General features: G+C 44.4%; 1 protein-coding gene across 2 annotated transcripts in view; it reads right to left on the reverse strand.

Moving 5' to 3' along the window:
* The window catches only part of WSCD1 (WSC domain containing 1), a 428603-nt gene that overhangs the window by 314394 nt on the left and 97779 nt on the right, over positions 1-16430 (reverse strand). The gene's annotated exons all lie outside the window — the stretch shown is intronic.

The following is a 16430-nucleotide window of genomic DNA, read 5'->3' on the forward strand; positions in this document are numbered from 1 at the left end:
GCCATCCACAATAGGTGTCCGTCTACTTGTCACTATAAATCTAATCTTCAGTATGCTCAGTTTGGCAAAAAATCTTCAAAAATGTGGATTCTTGGTGTATTAAGTTCAAATATTACAAAAATCAGCATTTGTCAAAATGGGGATTTTTTGCAATTTCCTTCCATATGGATTCGAAAGAATGGTGGTGCCAAAAAAACCATCAAAAGGTTAAAAAACAAATATACAGTACTTACACTCACTTCACCAAACACATCTCTGGCCCCTCCACTCCTCCCCAACACCTGTCCAGTCCTCGTTGCATGTTCTTATCAACACTGCATGCACTCAAATCTCTTGGCTTATCACGCTAGGCTGAGACTTAAGGTACCTTCACAATAAGCGACGCTGCAGCGATATCGACAACGATGCAGATCGCTGCAGCGTCGCTGTGTGGTCGCTGGAGAGCTGTCACACAGACAGCTCTCCAGCGACCAACTATGCCGAAGTCCCCGGGTAACCAGGGTAAACATCGGGTTGCTAAGCGCAGGGCCGCGCTTAGTAACCCGATGTTTACCCTGGTTACCAGTGTAAATGTAAAAAAACAAACGCTACATACTTACATTCGCGTCCCCTGGCGACCGCTTCCCTGCACTGTGTGAGCGTTGGCAGTAGCAGGGCACAGCGGTGACGTCACCGCTGTGCTTTGCTTTCCGGCCGGCACTGACACATTCAGTGCAGGAAGCTGAGCAGCAGCGCAGACGCCAGGGGACGTGACAGATATCAGAGGGTGAGTATGTAGTGTTTTTTTTTTTTACTTTTACAATGGTAACCAGGGTAAATATCGGGTTACTAAGCGCGGCCCTGTGCTTAGTAACCCGATATCTACCCTGGTTACCATTGTAAAACATCGCTGGCATCGTTGCTTTTGCTGTCAAACACAACGATACACGCCAATCTGATGACCAAATAAAGTTCTGAACTTTCAGCAACGACCAGCGATATCACAGCAGGATCCAGATCGCTGCTGCGTGTCAAACACAACGATATCGCTATCCAGGACGCTGCAACGTCTCGGATCGCTGTCGTTATCGCTGCAAAGTCGCTTAGTGTGAAGGTACCTTTACAGGTCTGAGGAGTCCCAAAAAGGTTCTGTACATGCACGTACAAGGTCATGTAATACATTGTGACTTCACGATGTTAGCTTTTTTTCACAGCGGTGGTAAGAAGATATGGTGAAGACCAGTCAAGTGACGGTGAGGTGCAAAGGGGCGGAGGGGTGAATGGTAAGTTAAGTAGTTACAATTTTGTTTTTTTACACATTACTTTTTATGCTCTGGGGTTTGAAAAGACCCCAAAGCATAATAGGGCATTACGTTCCCAGAAAATTGCATGCAAAATGGTGATTTTTGCCTGATCTTCTAATTTCTAATGGTAACCACTCTTCACTTCTGTGCTGCTCAATTTTGTCAGAATTGTATGGCTTTCTGTCCCTATTTTTAAACTATGAGCTGTAACATCTTTTAACTATCCAGATTCAACCCAAAATAGTAGCTGCAGTGTTTGACTTTGTTTTATCCAGACTGTGACTGGCTGTACTATACCATGTGATAGGATAGCTGCAATGCATTATAAGGATGCATGAAGTGGGGTACACGTGAGCCTTCTCTGGCGTGTGGAATCTTATGCAATGTATAAAATGGTGGCAGTAATTTTTGTCGATTCAAGCAAATTAAATTACACATTGTTCAAATTCAGCAAATTCCTAAAACCCAAATTTTATTTTCATCAAATTGATTCGCTCATTTCTACTTTCATGGCTCAAAATTGCTCAGCTTTCGCATTTCCTAACCAGCAGCAACACTATTGTTCAATTTACTAAATGGATGAGTCTATTAAGAGTACAGTTCAAATACATAAAATTAAAAACAACATTCCTTCTTGTAAAAAAAAGAAAAAGTTTGACAAAAATAACCCCTTTAACAAGTTTAATTAATAAAATGTCACATTTGCAGGTAACAATGCTAGTCATAAACAAGTGATGCATTTATCAACCTGTTGATGATGCTTCTGTAAACAGTACTTGAAATGTTCTTGAATCTTCTATTCAAGTGTTTACAAGTAATTTAGAAATGTAGAGCATTTTTAAAATTCTTTCATTTCACAAACAATGGTCCTGGTACATCTATGATGGGTAATGGTAGGCACAAGCAGGAGATCTTCAGACAACTGAAGGATCATCTTAATAAGCGTTTAAGGACATGGTGGAATCGGGCATTTTTGAATAAATACTTGGAGAAGGGACTCATACCACGGGGACTCCGAGTCCAAGTGTTTCCGTCATTTGAGATAGAGGATACTTCATTTCGGTTGAAGTGGGAGGAGCTAGCTACGACGTGCTCTAGAGGGTTTATGGAACTCCTAGTCCAAAATAATCAATCTAATTTGGAAACCTTGGATCAAAAAAATCGAGGAATTACAAATGAAACTTAAACAGGATCTATCGGGAGAGGCTCTGGCTCAATTTAATATGGAGCTGGATAATGAATTCTGTAAATGGGAGAAGGGAATTTGTGAAAATAAATCTAAAAAATTCCAACGTAATATGAATGACCAGCAATCCAACATGGTCTATAGGTGGAATAGGAGGGATAACCGATTGAGGGGATCCTCCCGTGCCAGATCTGCCTCCACGGTGTCGGTCGTTTCTAGTGAAGAGTCAAACCCTACACAGCCCCGGTTTTATGACTTACGCAATTCTGGCTTCAATCGTGATCAAAGTGTGGTTAGACGAAAAAATCAGCCAGCTAAGAAAAATAAAAAGGGACTGAGGTAATAAATCTTTCTCAATACATTCTTACAAATGATCAATAGGATGTGTTACAAAAGGGTTTGACCTTTTCCCCGACTAATAAGTTCGATCTCTTTACAGCCATCAAAGACCTGTTCCTCTTTTCTAGGAAATTGATTTTTAAAAAACTCTTTGAAAAGGATGGCTGTACACAAACAAATGATGACACCGAAAGGGAGGCATTGATGGCACTGGAGGATCTATTAAATGAACAAACATCAGCTGTGGTGAGTACGTTCCCACGAGACTGTCGGCCCAGGTCCACTAACTTTCCCTCCTTGTCTCTGTGTCCCGCAGTGGACATATTTACCAAAATGGTAATGAAGGATTTTCAAGAAATATCTACAAGGCGCAATAATGATAATTTGACATCTAGACAAAGAGTGGCCTTAGAACAATTACAAAAATATGACGACATAGTGATTAAACCAGCAGACAAGGGGGGAAATGTGGTCCTGTGGCCTAACTCCCTCTATGAGAAGGAGGCCTTGAAACATCTGAGAGATAAGGAAACATACAAAAAATTGGACTCCAATCCAACCAACAGATTCTTTCATGAGTTAGAAGGGATATTAATGGATGCCCATGACAGAGGCGTCATACCTAAGAATGTGTTGGATGGTTTGCTTACTAAATTCCCCAAAGTCCCCACTCTTTACTTTATTCCTAAGGTCCATAAAAATCCCATTGATCCGCCAGGTCGTCCGATTGTCTCTGGCATGGGGGGGTTGAGTGACCCTATATGTAAATTCATTGATTACTATCTCAAACCACTTGTGGAGTCGCTCCCCTCTTATGTCAGAGACACGTCGGACGTACTTCGACGGATCGATGGGATACAACTTGAGGACATGTGTCTGGTTACTGCGGATGTGCAGTCTTTGTATACCTGCATAGGCCATAGGCATGGATTGGAGGCAGTCCGCTTCTTCTTGGATGCCAGCAATTGGGATGATGCCATATGTGATCTGGTCATGGAACTTTTGATGTTTATCTTGACAAGAAATGTATTTGTTTTCAAGGATGTTTTTTATTTGCAGCAGCGCGACACTGCCATGGGCGCGGCCTGTGCGCCCTCCTTCGCTAATCTCTTCCTAGGGTATTGGGAGAGGGAGATTTTTGGTGGGGGGGGGCCGCAGGCCGTGGACCATGTGCAGTGCTGGCTGCGCTATATTGATGACCTGCTCATCATATGGCAGGGACCCGAGGATGCCCTGCATGGATTCATGCAGGAATTGAATAATAATGTGTACAACATCAAATTGACATATCAGGCGAGTAAGGCCTAGGTGGACTTTCTGGACATCAAGATTGAGGTTGATGACGAGCTGTATTTACAGACTGATGTCTTCAGGAAGTCCACCTCGGTCAACTCATTGTTACATGCTGACTCGGGTCACCCGTATAGTACTATCAAGGCCATCCCAATTGGACAGCATCTTAGAATGAGGCGGATATGCTCTTCTTCCACCAAGTTTGAAGCCCAGGCAGCTGACCTTAGAGTCAGATTCCAAACAAGGGGATATAGCAATAGAAGCATCAGGAAGGGATATTTGAGAGCCAAACAGGCATCATGTAACGAACTATTATGTTCGAGGGGGAAAAATCAGAAAACCAGTTAACAACAGGATGTCATACGGTTTATTTCAACCTATAATGGCGAATGGTCTACGATGAGGAATTGCCTCCAAAAACATTGGGGTATCCTCAAGAGTGACCCAGTGCTTTCTAAATGCCTTACCAATTACCCCGTGATGACTGCCAGAAGGAGCAAAAATCTAAAAGATCTTTTGGTTTCTAGCCATTATGCTCCAAAGATAAACAAGTACAACTTTGGCTCTGGTGGACCACCAAATGGCTGTTTTCCATGTGGAAACTGTATAGCGTGCCCGAACATTTGTCGTGTTGCCACTTTTGACTCGGTTGATGGAGCAAGAGTTTACTCCAGTAACCATCATATTAACTGCAACACGACTCAGGTAATATACTACGCGGTATGCGGCTGCCCAAAGATTTCTGTGGGTCTAACATCTCGTCGTTTGGGCACCCGCATACGCGAACATGTGCGTGATAATGAGGCTGCCAAGAATGTAACAGACAGGACGCTTTTGAAAACAATACCACGTCATTTCCGCCAATATCATGGATGTAACCCTAAATCTTTCCTGGCACGAGGAATTGACCATGTTCAATGTGGTATAAGAGGAGGGGACATCAAGCGCTTGTTGGCACAACGAGAATGCCACTGGATTACTGTATTGGGTACCATGGTCCCTATGGGTCTCAATGAAACCCAGGGCTTCTCATCCTTCTAGATCCTTATAGATGTTTTTGAGGATTCTTTATGTCTTGTCTCTACCATTTGCTCATCGGTTTTAATTTGTGTCTCTATCTTAATTAGTATTTTAGAGTGTCGATGTCATGGTCCTATTTACATGTCTTCTGAACGCGGGGCTTTCACACGAATATGGGACAAGATGTTGGTATCGTATTTCTGATGGAGGAATTCAGGATGCCTTATGGAGGAATATGGTTTATGCAAGAATACATCATGGATTAAAAGACTACTTAGTGCTAACAGATATGCCTATTTCTTATTCACGTGTTTGATATTATTGTCAATTGATGTGTTAGATATATTAATATTTGTCCTGTATTCCTCTTATATATGCACATGGATATTTACATGTCTCATATGTTGTCCCTGCGGTTTCAGACATGTATTAGTTTGGAACATGACATAATACATTTTTTATATCAAGTTATTAGGGTCTGTTTACCATATTATATATATTTAGCACTTGTCACTTAGGGTTCACATTATTATTATTTTTTCACATTATTATTTATTGGCACTTTTATTATTCTAATTTATTTTGTATATATGTGGGTTGTGCTCATTGATCCATGCCCTGCATTGCGGTGGTTCCAGTCTGCGGGCATTAGGTTAACTGTGCCCCGCTGCAGGGTGATGGACGTTATATATGGAGCACTAGTTGGTAACTTGTCATGAAAATAATTGTATGTTTATTACAACACAAACCTTCTTTCTAGCACTTTCGCACTTGTCACTTTGAATATTTCTGCGTTCTCAGCCCCTCACTCAGCGGCGGACTTCGGTCACGTGATGTGGGTTAGCGCTGACCCGCTCACGTGATGGCGGACTACCGAATGAGTTTGTGGGCTGAGACGCAGTGATGCGGTTCACGCATGTGCACTGGCACGATTAGAGCCGTCGCCTCATTGGCGATGACACACATTTAAACCGGATGGAGATCCGAATTAGGCCACGCCCCCTGAGGAAGCGGGATTCATTATACGCGAAACGCGCGTTGGGGTAGTTGACCGAGGACTGTACGGGACTTGCTGCACTTTATGGGTAATTAAGCTTTATCCTGTTAACTCTGTTTATGCACTATGCACTGTACTTGTAAGAAGATATGTGGTGACATTACCGGTATTTCTAATACAGTTCATGTTATGCAGCTGAACCACCACAGCCTGACTATAATGTATTGATGGCAGCACATTAGTTACATATATCCGAACATACTTATGTTTTGGCACACTAGTTTATGTCCTGGTCTGTGATCTCTGGTCCCTTATGTACTCACGGACTGTTCACATAATCTTAAATATATGGTAAATGTTCTATAGTACTGTGCATTGTTTAATTTTTTTTAAAAATTATTTTTCAATAAAATTTAACTTAATATTACTCACTTTTTTGGCCATTTTGTCGAACTCATAGTTCTCCTAGATTGTACAAGTTACTTATGTGCACGGTCTTCACCATCACTTACACTCTGTTCTTATTTGACTTTAAAGTAGAGAAAACAATTTAAAAAAAATTGAAATCACCAGCACTGTCAAAATTTTCAAGGAAATTCTAATTGTGTCAAATTTTGCCACAAATAGAAAGTATTCCAAAGTCATCTATTACCCTGAAAAGACATGTATAACACTCCTAAGATTGTGTATAACCATTTCAAGATCTTTAAATGCAAATACAGCTAATGACCATTACAAATATGACTATGGGTAAATGCATGTAGATGATAACTGGTAACACATTGACTAACCCTCTACCTAAGAATTAAAGGGAACCTGTCACCCCCAAAATCGATGATCAGGTAAGCCCACCGTCATCAGTGGCTCATCTACAGCATTCTGTAATTTTGTAGATAAGCCCCCGATGTTACATGAAAGAGGAGAAAAAGAGGTTAGATTATACTCACTCAGGGGCGGTCCCGCTGCGGTCCGGTCCGATGGATGTCTCAGGTCTGCTCTGGCGCCTCCTATCTTCATTCCATGACATCCTCTTGTCTTCATGCCGCGGCTCCGGTGCAGGCGTACTTTGTCTGCCCTGTCGAGGGCAGAGCAAAGTACTGCAGTGGGCAGGTGCCAGGCCTCTCTGACCTTTCCGGCGCCTGCGCACTGCAGTACTTTGCTCTGCCCTCAACAGGGCAGACAAAATACGCCTGCGCCGGAGCCGCGGCATGAAGACCAGAAGAGGATGTCATGGAATGAAGATGGGAGGCGCTGTACCGGACCGGAGACGTCCATCGGAGCGGGACCGCCCCTGGGTGAGTATAATCTAACGTCTTTTTCTCCTCTTTCAGGTAACATCGTCGGCTTATCTACAGCAATACAGAATGCTGTAGATAAGCCCCTGATGACGGTGAGCTTACCTCACCATCGATTTTGGGGTGACAGGTTCCCTTTAAATTTGGATTATTCTCTTCCTTGCGCACACTAATGTTCATTACTGTGCTGTTACACACTAGCTGTACAGTTTCTTCTGGTTTTGTTTTGTTTTTTTTTATTGGCTTTCTCTCCGTAAATCTACATTTAAGTTGTGAACTGGGACATTAACTAACCACATTAATAAGAAAATAACTGTGCATTGTTAGATAATCCCTACTGATAGGTTGTGTAATGTCATGTGTTGTGATACCTGTAAAGCATTACCGGGAAGCCTGCCTAGCCAAGTCTGAGGCCATGTGATCCTTCTTTTGCTGATGCAGTCTTCTGTGGTATATAAAGTGACAATGCCCATTTTAGGAAATTTCGGCAAAGTGTGACACACATTGTTCAAATTCACAAGGTTCAAAAAATTCCTAAAAATGTTACACCAATTCAACATTTCTACTTTAAACTCATTTTGTAAATTTTGAAAATGTTTTCATATAATTCTGTTGAGGGGTTACACAGAATTTGAACTGGCACTAAATCCTTGTAGATCAGCAAGTAACTGACTCAAAATTGTTAAAGCAAACCTCATATTGGGGAGAGATTATTCTGTATTAGCTTCAGTGAAGATCCGAGTCCAATTGCTGAAACTCTTCTGGCTAATTACAGACACAGGTCAGAAACAAACAGAGCTCACTGCAGCAGTAAAGGTTAGAGATTGGTACACAGGTATGCAATGCACTACAGTTAAGCAAGAGTCAATATTTAGCAAAATATTGGCACACAGTTAAAGTTAGCATTTGACACAAAGAATGGCAACAGAGGAGTTATAAGCTTTCACACAACAGTATAGCGGCTGTATTACATGATTTGTGCCATGGTCATACTTCCCTGTTCATTGCATGGTCATGCAAAGAACCTCAAGACAAAAGGGCATAACTGAGCCCATGGGGGAGGATAGCCTTTGATGTGATGCCTGCATGAAGTCAATGCTCCACCTGCGATATAACACAAGTTTCCTTTGCAGCTGTGGGCCACTGATAGACCTGTGGCTGTAAAGCAAGTGCCGTCAGGGATGCAACCAGTCGGGAGGAGGAAAATAATACACTCAGCGTGGGTGAGTGGACAGGTGAGAAAGTTTCTTTTTGTTGTGTTGTTGTGTGAGAAGCACTGTGAAGGCAGACCACAGCAGCACAGTGGGGCATTACTTCTAAGTTGGGTGGACACATAAGAGCGCAAACTCGTCTGACCTTAACTCCATAGAAAATCTATGGGGTATTGCCAAGAAGATGACGAGAGACACCAGACCCAACAAAGCAGACGAGCCGAAGGCCGCTATCAAAGCAACCTGGGCTTCCATAACACCTCAGCAGTGCTACAGACTGATCACCTCCATGCCATGCTGCATTGATGCAGTAATTGATGCCAAAGGAGCCCAACCAAGTATTGAGTGCATTTACTGAACATACAATTCAGCAGGCCAACATTTTGGAATTTAAAATAATTTTTAAGCTGGTGTTATAAAGTATTCTAATTTACTAAGGTAATGACTTTGGTTTTCATTGGCTGTAAGCCATAATCATCAACATTAACAGAAATAAACACTTGAAATAGATCACTCTTTTTGTAATAACTCTAATACACGAGATTCACTTTTTGTATTGAATAACTGAAATAAATTAACTTTTTGTGATATTCTAATTTTGTGAGATGCACCTGTATTTCAGAAATTGATGGTTCAATCTGGAGTGGTCACATTATTTCCTATGTATATAGCATTCAATCTCCTCTGTAAAAAGAACTTTTTTTTTTTTTACTCGCTTATATAGCACCTTTTCCCCATAGCATTTTATGGACATCTTCATCACTGTGCCCACTGGAGTTCACAATCTAAATTTCATATAAATATGCCTTATTGGAGAGTGGAGGGGAACCAAGGCAAACATGTTGAGAACATGCAAACTAAATGCACTGCAGATGTTGTCCTTGGAAGGATTTGAACCAAAAAACCCAGTGCTGTGAGCAAAAGTAGGGACTAGGGTTGAGCGAAACGGATCGGTCATTTTCATAAGTCGCCGACTTTTGGCAAAGTCAGGTTTCATGAAACCCGACCCGATACCAGCGTGGGATCGGCCATGCGGTACACGATCTTCGCGCCAAAGTCGCGTTTCATGACGCTTAAAGCGCCATTTCTTAGCCAATGAAGGTGCACGCAGAGTGTGAGCAGCGTGATCACATAGGTCCTGGTCCCCACCATCTTAGAGAAGGGCATGGCAGTGATTGGCTTGCTTTCTGCAGCATCACAGGGGCTATAAAGGGGCATTCCCGCCGACCGCCATCTTACTGCTGCTGATCTGAGCGTAGGGAGAGGTTTCTGCCGCTTCGTCAGAAGCAGGGATAGCGTTAGGCAGGGTAAATTAACCCCAAAACCGCTTGTGCTGTAGCGATTTCCACTGTCCAACACCACCTTTTCTTTTTGGGACAGTGGAGGCTCGATTTCTGTGTAACAGCTCTGTAGGTTATAAGGCTCCCTGATAGCTGCGTTGCTGTGTGTACGCTGCTGTGCAAACCAACTGCTTTTTTCAAAGCACAAATCCTGTTGCTCCTTCATCTCTGCACAGCTATCTTGTTTGTTTGTCCACACTTTTGACTTTTGTGTGCAGCAGTCCTTTTTATTGCTGCCTGACATACTTTTCCGAGATAACTGTAGGGAGATAGTAATTGTAGTACAGTCCCTTTTTTTTTTTTTGTTTATATCTCTTCAAGCCACTTTTTGCTACAGAAAATATACTCTAATACAGTGGCCCCGATTTATTCACAATTCTCCCAGAAAAAAAAAAAATAAAAGTGGGAGATTAAGATTGGCAAATCTGCATTAGTGCCAGTCGTGTGTGTGGCATCTTTTTTTTTTTTTTTAATTTCTGCCACAGAAAACCTACTGTGTAGCAGTGGGGCTGATTTCTTCCTAATTCTCCCAGAAAAAAAAATAAAAGTGGGAGATTAAGATTGGCAAATCTGCATTAGTGCCAGTCGTGTGTGTGGCATGTTTTTTTTTTTTAATTTCTGCCACAGAAAACCTACTGTGTAGCAGTGGGGCTGATTTCTTCCTAATTCTCCCAGAAAAAAAAATAAAAGTGGGAGATTAAGATTGGCAAATCTGCATTAGTGCCAGTCGTGTGTGTGGCATGTTTTTTTTTTTAAATTTCTGCCACAGAAAACCTACTGTGCAGCAGTGGGCCTGATTAAATCACTTGTCTCACATATCCCCCCCAAAAAATTAAAATAAAGGGATAATAATCTTGCCAAACCTGTGTATCTGTGCGAGTGCTGTCTGTGGTATCTATCAGTCATTTTGTGCCACAGGAACTATACCGTGATATAGTGGGCCTGATTCAATCCCTTGTCTCCCATATCCAAAAAAAGAGGGACATTTCTATTGCCAGTGGGTGCATCTGCGTCATTCCGGCTAGTGCCATATCTGCCAGCCTTTTTCTGCTAATCAAACTGTGTTGTTGTGTAATACAGTGGGCCTGATTTTTCCCTGCATTCTCCCACACATAAATAGGGACATTTCTATTGCCAGTGTTTTTATCTGCGTCACTCTTGTTAGTGCCATATCTGCCACCCTCTTTCTGCAAATCAAACTGTGTTGTTGTGTAATACAGTGGGCCTGATTTTTCCCTGGATTCTCCCACACATAAATAGGGACATTTCTATTGCCAGTGTTTTTATCTGCGTCACTCTTGTTAGTGCCATATCTGCCAGCCTCTTTCTGCAAATCAAACTGTGTTGTTGTGTAATACAGTGGGCCTGATTTTCCCTGGATTCTCCCACACATAAAAAAGGGAGATTTAAATTCACAACCAGTTCACATACACCTTCTTCCTGGTTTTACTGGACCACATAACGGTTGTTAGTTTGATTACATTTTTCCAATAATGAGGAAGTCTGGTGGAAGAGGTCGTGGCCGTGGGCATTCATTGCCAGCTGGTAATGATGTTAGTGGTGGTGGTCGTGGAGCATCAGGTGGTCGTGGGAAAAGCAATATAGCCCCTAAGTCTCGAGTTGTTGAGCCAGCGTCATCGTCTGGCTACACAAGGCCTCGAAGGCTCCCTTTTCTGGGAGTAGGAAAACCGCTTTTGAAGCCGGAGCAGCAGGAACAAGTATTGGCTTTCATTGCTGACTCTGCCTCTACCTCTTTCTACTCCTCCTCGGAAAGTGCCAAATGTCAGAGCAGTGTGTCGTCAGTGGATGCTCCCGCTCAGGAACAAGTCGCTTCCTTGCGTCCTTCACCCAGAACAACAGTGAAGGATGCGTCAGGCGACACAACTGGTTACTCCATGGAGCTCTTTACACATACCGTGCCTGGGTTCGAAAGTGAAATTGTTAACAGGCCATGCCCATTACAAGATGAATCGGACATGGAGTGCACAGATGCACAGCCAGATTATAATGCTGTTCCTTTGACTCAGATCAGAACATTGCCCTCGCAGTGTACTGATCCAGAATCTGACCCCGAGGAGACTATGGATCTCCATCACGAACGCCATAGCACCGGCTTACACGGTGACCCAGAGGAAGGTGCACAGAACATAGAAGAAGAGGAAGTCATAGATGACCCAGTTGTTCACCCCGATTGGCAGCCATTGGGGGAACAGGGTGCAGGCTGCAGTAGCTCTGAAGCGGAGGAGGAGCCGCAGCAGACATCAACATCGCAACAGGTTCCATCTGGCAGGCCCGTATCTGGCCAAAAACGTGTGGCAAAACCAAAACCAGTTGTAGGACAGCGTGGCCATCAGGTTCAAGTAGCTCAGTGTGCAATGCCTGAAAAGGTATCCGATAGGAAGAGTGCAGTGTGGAAATTTTTTAACCAAGATCCCAATGATCAGCGCAAAGTCATCTGTAAGAAATGCTCCAGGACCTTCAGCAGAGGTCAGAATGTTAAAAATTTAAATACAAGTTGCATGCATCGACATTTAACCACCATGCACTTGCAAGCCTGGACACACTACCAAACGTCCCTTAATGTTTTAGCACCCTCTCACAATGAAGCTAATAAGCAAGGCGACATCCCTTCCCTCCCTGTAAGCCCACCGTTTACCACACCACCTGCAGGTAATGTGGCGGTTTCTTCGCAAGGCCAAAGCAGTCAGGGAATCACCAGGTTCGTGGTCGGAAAAACTGTATGTAGGGCACCATCAAGAATACCGTCACCAACCCTCTCTCAGTCACCCATGTCCATCGGCACCCCCGCTAGTTCCACCGTATGCAGCTCTCCAGTCCAGCTCACCCTACATGAGACTCTCGTTAGGAAAAGGAAGTACTCATCCTCGCATCCGCGTACACAGGGTTTGAACGCCCACATTGCTAGACTAATCTCGTTAGAGATGATGCACTACCGGTTAATTGAAATCAAAGCTTTCAAAGCCCTGATGGACTACGCTGTACCATGCTACGAGTTACCCAGTCGACACTTCTTTTCGAAAAAAGCCATCCCAGCCCTCCACCAGCGTGTAAAAGACTGCATTGTCCATGCGCTCAGGCAATCTGTGAGTAGAAAGGTGCACCTGACAACAGATGCATGGACCAGTAGGCATGGCTAGGGGCGTTACGTCTCCATCACGGCACACTGGGTTAATGTGGTGGATGCAGGGTCCAGAGGGGACAGTAATATTGGGACAGTTCTGCCTAGCCCACGGTGTAGGAAACAGTTGGCTGTAGGCGTTCATCCCCCCTCCTCCTCCTCGTCCTCCAGCAGAAGCGAGAGCTCGTCCACAGACCACAGTCGCACCACTCCATCTGCAGCTGCCACTGTTGCACACAAGGTGTCCAATTATGGATCAGCTTGTGGCAAGCGTCAGTAGGCTGTATTGGCAATGAAGTGTTTGGGCGACAACAGACACACCGCGGAAGTCCTGTCTGAGTTCTTTCATCAAGAAACTCAGTCACGGCTGGGCACTGTACATCTTGAGGCAGGCAAGGTAGTCAGTGACAACGGAAGAAATTTTATGGCTGCCATAGCCCTTTCACAACTGAAACACATTCCTTGCCTGGCTCACACCTTAAACCTGGTGGTGCAGTGCTTCCTGAAAAGTTATCTGGGGTTACCCGACCTGCTGCTGAAAGTGCGCAGACTTTGCTCTCACATCCGCCGTTCGCCTGTACACTCCAGCCGTATGCATAACCATCAGCGGGCTTTGAACCTTCCACAGCATCGCCTAATCATCGACGTTGCAACAAGGTGGAACTCCACACTGCACATGCTTCAAAGACTGTGCGAACAGAGGCGTGCTGTTATGTATTTGTGGGAGGATACACATACACGGGCAAGCAGTTGGATGGCAGACATGGAGTTGTCAGCTGTGCAGTGGTCGAAGCTCCAAGACCTGTGTCAAGTCCTTCAGTGTTTTGAGGAATGCACATGGCTGGTTAGTGCAGACAACGCCATAATAAGCATGAGCATCCCCCTAATGCGTCTGCTGATGCAAAGTTTGACGCACATAAAGGAACAGGCGTCTGCAGCCGAGGACGAGGGAAGCCTTGATGACAGTCAGCCATTGTCTGCTCAAGGAAGTCTACAGGACGAGGTGACGGGCGAAGAGGAGGAGGACAAGGAGGATGATGGGGATGACTATTTGTTGGATGAGGAAGCTTCTCAGGGGGCAATAGAAACTGCTGCCGGTGCAAGGCCGGGTTCTGGGTTTTTGAGGGAGACAAGTGAAGTGGATTTGCCAGAAAGTGCTCCTCAACCCAGCATAAGCACTGACTTGACAACTGGAACATTGGCCCACATGGCGGATTATGCCTTGTGTATCCTCAAAAGGGACCCATGCATTTTAAAAATGATGACAGATGACGATTACTGGTTGGCCTGCCTCCTTGATCCTCGCTATAAAGGCAAATTGCAAAATATCATGCCACATGAGAACCTCGAACAGATATTGGCAACCAAACAAGCTACTCTTGTAGACCATTTGATGCAGGCATTCCCAGCACACAGCGCCGGTGATGGTTCTCACACGAGCCGCAGGGGGCACCAGGGCAGAGGTGTTAGAGGTGCACAGATCAGAAGTGGCGTAGGACAGAGGGGTTTTCTGACAAGGTTGTGGAGTGATTTCGCAATGACTGCAGACACGACAGGTACAGCAGCATCCATTCAAAGTGACAGGAGACAACATTTGTCCAGTATGGTTACTAACTATTTTTCCTCCATTACCGATGTGCTCCCTCAACCGTCATTCCCCTTTGATTACTGGGCATCCAAAATAGACACCTGGCCTGAATTGGCTGAATATGCATTGCAGGAGCTTGCTTGCCCAGCAGCTAGTGCGCTATCAGAAAGAGTATTCAGTGCTGCTGGTTCAATACTGACCGAAAAAAGGACTCGTCTGGCTACCCAAAATGTTGATGAGCTAACCTTCATAAAAATGAACCACTCATGGATTTCAAATTATTTTGCCCCACCTGTCCCAGCTGACACCTAGCTTTCCTGTAAAAAGGTCTTGCTTTGGGACTGGTGTTACTGACTGTTCCAATCTCTTAATTTGCAGCTGCTGTTTGTCCAGAATACGACATGTTTTCACCTCCCTAAATACACTAACTCCCCCCACGGGGCCGTGGTCTCGCCACTTGTCGCAAGCACCCGTCAGAGTGCCGTTTGTCTGAAGAGGTGTGTGTGCCCACTTTTGGTCGACGGGACTGGCACTGGGTCCCTCATAGTACAATGAAGTGTCTCTGGTGGTGGTGGCGCGCACCCAACGTCAGACACACCGTTGTAACATGAGGGGCCCTGGGCTTGTACCGCCGGCCAGGAGAGAGTGTCCCCCCCCCAAGGTCAAACAGTGCTCTACCACTTGCTAAATTATCTGTCGCTGCTCCACCACTGTTTAGTATAGGCGCTGAAATTCTTCCATGCCTGGCACAGACAATAACAGTTTGTTGACATGTATGATTCTAGTTAAAATAGTCAGGGGCCCTGTCCTACATTTGCACCAGTAAATACTTTACGCCAAATTACAATGTCTGAAAGTCAGCATAGGAGCACACCCCTGTACCTAAGTATGCCACCCTTTTTTTTTGGGGGGGGGTATTTTTGTTTTGGATACATTTACATCACTTTAGGTTTTGGGACTCGGAGTACTTACTGTGTCAGACACTCCTTCCAATTGTCCTCCACTGACCACACCAATGCTGCCTGTGTACCCCTGCCACATAATGGAACCTGCATATAGCCTAATTTATTATTTTAGGCATAGGAAGTCTGTCTGCGGTCCCTCCTTCCAATTGTCCTCCACTGACCACACCAATGCTGCCTGTGTATTCCTGTTGCCAAATTTAAGCTGCATAGAGCCTAATTTATTATTTTAGGCCTAGGAAGTCTGTCTGTGGTCCCTCCTTCCAATTGTCCTCCGCTGACCACACCAATGCTGCCTGTGTGTTCCTGTTGCCAAATTTAAGCTGCATAGAGCCTAATTTATTATTTTAGGCCTAGGAAGTCTGTCTGCGGTCCCTCCTTCCAATTGTCCTCCACTGACCACACCAATGCTGCCTGTGTATTCCTGTTGCCAAATTTAAGCTGCATAGAGCCTAATTTATTATTTTAGGCCTAGGAAGTCTGTCTGCGGTCCCTCCTTGCAATTGTCCTCCACTGACCACACCAATGCTGCCTGTGTACCCCTGTAACCAATTTAAAACTGCATAGAGCCAACTTTTTTAGTTAACACATACGATACTACCTTTGTCTGTCTGCGCCACTAAATCACGCTGTCCTCCACTGAAAAAAATGATAATTACTTACGGGTAATTTGATTTTCCAGATCCATGACAGCACCGGTACATGAGAGATGGTCCCGCCCCCAAGAACAGGAAACCTGCATAGGAGATAAAAGATGGGGGCGGCACCTCTCTCCTC

This window comes from Ranitomeya variabilis, chromosome 3 (genome assembly GCF_051348905.1).
Source record: "Ranitomeya variabilis isolate aRanVar5 chromosome 3, aRanVar5.hap1, whole genome shotgun sequence".
Classification (NCBI taxonomy): domain Eukaryota; kingdom Metazoa; phylum Chordata; class Amphibia; order Anura; family Dendrobatidae; genus Ranitomeya; species Ranitomeya variabilis.